We start from the raw sequence: 7,135 nt of genomic DNA on the forward strand, positions 1-7,135 counted from the left end.
TATATATATATATATATATATATATATATATATATATATATGTATGTATAAAGGCAAACTATGATTTGTGAATCCCTATAGAGCTAATAATCCAACTTTAAGGGATATTTTTGTACTTTCTGAGGGCCTTAAAAAATATTTTTTGTTCCCAAGTGCTAAATGGTACATATATGTTTTATTTGTTAATAGTTTATTAGGGTGTGCTTACAGAAGATGGACAAAAATGAAAGAAAAATCATATAACAGAAATCTGAAGGTAACCGATTAAAAGTACATTTTACAACAGACTTACTATGGTAGAGTATTTTTAAGAAAAAAAATAGATACTATTCTTTATAATAATATGATTATTATTTGGGATGCGGTGTGGTCTGTTTGTTGCCATCCACTGTTGCCTTATAACAAGAAGGTCCTGGGTTCAATTCCCACACCAGGGCCTTTCTACAAAGAGCTTTCATGTTCTCTCCACGCATGCGTGGGATTTCTCCAGGTACTCCGGCTTACTCCAAAGTCCAAAAATATATCTATTAGGTTGATTGGCATCTCTAAATTGTCCTTAGGTGTGTGTGTGTGTGTGTGTGTGTGTGTTTGTGTGTGTGTGTGTGTGTGTGTGTGTGTGTGTGTGTACCTGTCTGGCCCTCAGAGTGAGGACCATTTTTCCAATTTCATCATCAGACTGAGAACCAGTTTTTATAAAGTGAGGACATTTTGTTGGTCCTCACATGCTATTTTGCTAATGGTTAGGTTTAGGCCTAGGGTGTCAATTGGTTAGGGTTAGGGTGAGGTATGCATTGGTAATGGTTAGGTTTAGGGTTAGTTTTAGGGTTAGGGCATGGAAATAGTTAAAAAAGACTGAAAGTTAATGGGACTCAATGCATGGTCCTCACTACGATGGCAGAACGAATGAGTGAGTGTATGTGTGTGTGTGTATCTCTGTGTTGCCTGTGGTGGACTGCTGACCTGTACCTGCCACCTATATACCGCTGGAGATAGGAACCACCCCCACCCTGACAGATTAAGCGGAAGGAGAGAAATGTATGTATTTAGACTTTTTGCTTTTCTAATAGGGTACAAGATTATCAGGAAAGATAAGCAACATATGACTTTCATTTGATCATTTTCATAGAATTTTTAGTCATTACTGCTTTTCTCACATTGATTGTTTTTCTTTCAACTGCTTCAAGGGAAACAATGTGCAAGAGGGGTAAGGCCTCTAAAGGACCTGTTCATGCTCTCCTGGAAAAACAAGACAAGTATACATAAACTATTACAAAAAAGGATCTAATGTGAGAAGCTTCAAGCTGACTTTCAGCAGTAACTGAATTGCATGTGTGAAGTTATGCCCTGATTTAGAGCTGCTGGAGGGACCAACTATGCCAAGTGCATACCTATTTATGTTGCAAAAACAAATGCCCTTGAACATGAATAAACAGAAGCATACACATTTTGTTTGTTTTTCTTCTGCGGTCAGAGGATAAAAGCTTTAACTATGTGGCTATTGATCAGCCACTACAGGAAAAATGCAGGGTGGAGTTATTACATCACAAAAGAGAGCTTTCACAAGATGGTTAATGACAAGACATGTGACCACAGCATATGTGGATGCCATGAAAAGGCACTGTGACAGTAAATGAAAAAAGTCAACATCTTATCAGGAGCATGAAGCATCCGTAACGGACAGACATATGATCTCTGGGAAACTGATCAACGTTGCAACTGGTCAAGTTAAATCTGAAAAAGCAGCAAAAGAGCTGTCAATGTCATGATCTGGCCTGTTTGCTGTTCCTCAATTATCATCTATTCCTCTCACCTGTTTCCTTTGGTTTATATTCTGTTCAGCCTGAGCATTCATGGCCAGATCATTATTTGTTTTCTGTCAGCTTGTCTGTTCAGTTTTATTTATTCCAAGGTTCATGTCCTGGATCCTGTCGGCCAGTGGAAGGAGGGTTTTGTGTTTGTCTCGTCTCCTGCTCATCCACTTTTCCTCCCCTGCTGAGCCCTCTGGGTTTTTGACTCTGTACACGGGGAGGTTCAGTTTTTATCTCAGTAAGCCTGGCTCCAAGGAGGAGCCCAGTTTAAAGGTTCTGCATCAAGTTCTGGTTCCACGTCCTGTCTCTGCTGCCCTCTTCCACTGAGCCTCCCAGTCTGCACCTGATCCTGTCTGCTCCTGTGCGTGACCAGGTGGTCATGCTTCCGGACTCTGTCAGACTCTGAACCCGCCTGGGAGCTCTAGGATGCCTGGAGGTCTGGATCCTGCCTGTTCCTGTCTGTTCTGAATCCCTGACCAGGATCGGCTTCCTGCATGACCTCTGGAACTGCAGCACAGGGGACACTCGTGGACTAGACTGTTAAACCAGGTAAGTGACCAACTCAGATAATCATCTTCTGTCAGATGATCGTGGTCACTTGCCTGTGTTTCTCCCACTAACAGAGTGTCTCAGATTGGGCAGTGCCCTGACCCCCACCTGCAGTTGCCGTGTGCCACAGATCCTACCAGTTCCCCTTTTAGTTTTGTTCTTCATTAAATAAACGTTTTGAACTTGCCCACTGACTGTCTCCTTGAATACTGGGTCCACCTGTCCTTGTTTCATGACAGTCAAGCCTATTTTAAGATGAAGCAAAACAGAATGCAGTTTCTATTGACTGTGTAATGTTACAAAAGCATCTCCAGACCTCCTGCGTTACGTTAACGCACAGACTACTGTTTATATAGTACATATATTTTCTTAACAACTACCTTATTGATTTAAAACAAATAGGCAATTATGGACTATTTGGAAACTTGGAGATGTCTTTTCCCATGGCAAGAAATTATGCCCTCTACCTGTGTGACCTAAGAAGAAGATGGTGGTCACCATCACATCCAGCCTGGATAAACTGCAGTAAATACAAGCATCTACACAAGATATACACAACAGTAGTACATCACTCCCAACTGAAGTGGCCTTCTAGCTCATTCGAATGAGAGACTTTTACCAAACAGCAGTCTAGCATCACCACCAACTGGCCGAACATCATCTCTGCAACCCGATTGGTTAAGAGTGAAAGCTCAGAGAGAATGGGTCCATTGAGGTGATGATGGTTCAGACACCACTAGTGCCTAAAGTTTAGACATCAGGTCAAGTTAGGAAAAGACAAAATTATTTGTCGAGAACAAATAAATTCAATTAAATTTAAAGAGAATTAAATTGCTTTACAGGATGTGCTTTGGTGGAGCAGCGGTTAGCATGCACGACCCATGTCCTCAGTCAAGGCATTAATTAGTCCTCGGCATGGCCGACCCGGGTTCAAATTTGAATTGTGTTTCTAGTTCTAGGAGTACAGCATAGGCTTGGTCTAGGAGGTTGATACACTGACAATAAATCTGTTATATATTGAGGTGCCGATCCATTCAGTGATTTATATACTAACAGAAGAATTTTAAAGGTTATTCTATGAGCCACAGAGAACCATTGTAAGGACTTCAGAACCGGGCTGATGTGCTCTACTTTCTTAGTTCTAGTGAGAACACTTGCAGCAGCGTTTTGGATCAGCTGCAGCTGCCTGATGGACTTTTAGGCAAACCCATGAAGAAACTGTTGCAGAAATCAATACTACTAAAGATAAATGCATAAATGTGTTTTTTTTCTAGAACCTGCTTGGAAATTTGTCTTTTGATCCTAGAGATGTTCTTCCAGTGATAAAAGTCTGACTTAGTAACTACCATTTAGAAACATGGCTTGAACAGGGCCCTGTATTTGGACAGCCAGATATTTGAAAGATTCAAAGTCACCCAAGCTTTAGTAAACGACTTTCGTAAATGATTAAACAGAGTAAAGGGTCCTACCCCTTTTTAAACAGTCTCTACTGATGTAGAAATCTGTCATTTGGGCGCACAGTCTCCAGTAAAAAGGCATCTCATTGTCTCATTATTTTCCTGACAGAGATCTTTTGTTAAATAAATGCAGTTTGAACCCTGCTAAGCCCAATGGGACTAGTAACAACTATTAAAAATAGTGTATGCAGCCCTTATGTGCAGCTGCATCCTTCATTTCAGCGATCTTTGCAGTGTTATGTTTTCTCTCTCATGATTATCAAATATCACAATGATACAGAAGAAGAAAATGACAGTTTGGGAGTCTTTGCATTAGACGCGGAAGATAAGTTTGGCTGTAACTTTCTATTCCAGCATAGTTACATTATAGTTCTGCTATTTCAAATAGAGGGAACATAAATAAAGTTGGAAATAATTCTGAATGTTGATCGATCATTTAAAAAAAACTTCCGGTTTAATCTTGTTTCAACCCAGCCTCTCCTCATCTTAACTACCATATGTAGAATTGCTTCAAAGAACTTTATAAAACTTTTACAATATCCACATTTTACTAATTACATAACTGTTGCAGCAGAACTATACACTATATATATATATATATATATATATATATATATATATATATATATATATANGGAGATTTGAATCAGCATCTGTCCATCCACACCAGCGAAAAGCCTTTCGTCTGCCAAATATGTGAGAAGCAATTCCGCCTGAAACAAGATTTGAATCAGCATCTGTCCATCCACACCGGCGAAAAGCCTTTCGTCTGCCATATATGTGGGAAGCAATTCCGCCTGAAAGGAGATTTGAATCAGCATCTGTCCATCCACACCGGCGAAAAGCCTTTCATTTGCCATCAGTGTGGGAAAAGCTTTGGTCGTAAATCTTCTCTGAAAACCCATCTACATATCCACACCAGAGTCCCTACATGTGCAGGAGGCGTGGAAAAAGCTTCAGACCAATGAAATCTGTGCCATATCATGTGCAAATTGACTGTTTGGTTTTCATGCTTCTCCTTATCTGAGACCAAAGCTTCACATCTTTAATAAAATTCACTTGCATTCAAAGATTTTTATATTTCTTCCCTTTGCAGCTATAGTTCTGATTAAAAAAAACTTTAAAATGAGTACATATTCCTCCATTTTTAGCTTCCTTTTAATGGCTTCCTGTTAAATCCAGAAATATAATGACCAGATAATGGAAGACCCAGATTCAACCGGAGCAAGAGACGTTTAAACAGTTTATTATTATAATAATCTGACACTAGTCACTGGTCTGACAGCTGGTTATACAGTTAGGTAAGAGGAAAAATCTGATGCAGGCTGAGTGGAAACAGGGCAGAGCTGACAGGTGTGTTGAATCCTGAATCAAACCAGCACTCATGCCAGGAATCATGACAAGAATAGAATTCAAAATCCTCATTCTCACCTATAAAGCTCCATCTGATATTAGAGATATAATTGTTTCTGGTGTCCCAAACACTCACTTCTCTCTCAATCTGCAGTGATTCCTAGAATTTCTAAATGTAGAATGGGAGGCAGATCTTTTATTTATCAGGCTCCTCTCCTGTGGAACCAACTAGCAGTTTTAGTCTGAGAGACAGACATCCTGTCTACTTTTAAGACTAGGCTCAATACATTCCTTATTATAAAGCTAATAGAGTGGCTCAGGTTATCCTGATCTATCTCCATGGTTATTTTGCGATAGGCTTAGACTGCTGGAGGACATATGCTGTTTTCAAATTCGGTGGCTGTCCTTATAACGACATTAAGATATCAATCCTCTTCTCAGGTGCCATCCTCCCCAAGCGTGTACATGTATGTGTGCCCTGCTCCACAGAAACATACATGTGTTCTACCCAATTGTCATTGGTCTTTAATATTCCTAATAAGACAGCCTTTCACCCTTTTGTTTGTTGACCACCAATGCCTTTAACGTTTTAGCTTACAGTGTGTTCTTTTCAGTGGTAAAAGAAGAGTCTGGAAAATATATAGCCTTAAGGGTGTATTGCTTTTGGTTGTGGTTGTTTTCTGCAAAAACAGTGGTTTCTATCCTTAGCAAACTGCAAATTACACTTTGGTTAAGGTGGTCTTAACAGACCAACAGGCTCACTTCCTTTCTGCATTTTCCACTCACTCAGTGAACATTTTAATAAAACAGAAATAACAGTGTGGTTTTCCTTCCAATAAACAACTTTTGAAGCTGTTCTGCAGCAACAATTCAAGGTGTTTGTAGTAGTTTTGAAAATCAATGTAAAAATCCAGCTTTTTAAAATATTGTCTAGAGGAANTTTTGAAGCTGTTCTGCAGCAACAATTCAAGGTGTTTGTAGTAGTTTTGAAAATCAATGTAAAAATCCAGCTTTTTAAAATATTGTCTAGAGGAAAATAAGACACAGATGAACCTCAAAGGGCACCATTCCTTAATTCTGGGTAGGGCATCAGAGGAGAGGACCACGGTTAATGCATGTAGACTTTTGAGTCCACTTACTTAAAGCTGTTAAGGTCATTCTCAAGGGCATTGTAGTGTTCAGGGTGGAGGATGGACCTTTGTTTATGGTGATGTACAGCAGCCCACTCAGCACCCATAACCACAGAAACCTCAGCAACAGGAAAGAGGGCAAAAAAAACACAGGCTGTCCTATCATCAATCAAACTGACTCAAACGCCATCTTCAAGCCTATAAGAGACACAAGATGCAATGGAAATACCTCAGACAATCCAACCAGCAATGGTTAGCTATCAGCAAAAAAATGGTTTGAAGGTTCCAAGGTTCCAAGGTTTGAAGATGTTTCGCAGGAAGCTTCCAGGAGGGGAAGCAAAAGCATCTTCAAATCTTGTAAACCAAGTCCAGCTGATTGTTTTTAAAACTTTTACGGAATGACTATGACCTGGATGACTTGCTGATGAATTTTCATCAGCATATAATCATTGGAAAACTGAAAGTTTAAAAAACAACATACTGATTAATCTATGTTTTAGAACATAGCCTTTAAGCAGACAGTAGATACATTCTAAGCAAGGCCACATTTCTGTATAAAACATTTTCTACTATTCTGATGAAGATTTTATTATTAAATTTCATAGTTTCATTAGCTATAAGCAGAAGATCATCATGGCACTTGAAAATGTAACTCTGTATCAGGCACGTGCAGAGGGGGGGGCTAAGGGGGCTTGAGCACCTGCCCCTTTTGCTCCATGATCCCAATGTGCCCTTTTGGTCCCATTAATGTTTTACATGAATTTATTCCTTTTATATCTATCTATTTGTTGTTGGGGTTTTTTTGTTTTGTTTTTTATTTAATTTATGTGTATGTAAG

Source organism: Cyprinodon variegatus, unplaced genomic scaffold (genome assembly GCF_000732505.1).
Source record: "Cyprinodon variegatus isolate N-32 unplaced genomic scaffold, C_variegatus-1.0 Scaffold1069, whole genome shotgun sequence".
Taxonomy (NCBI): Eukaryota; Metazoa; Chordata; class Actinopteri; order Cyprinodontiformes; family Cyprinodontidae; genus Cyprinodon; species Cyprinodon variegatus.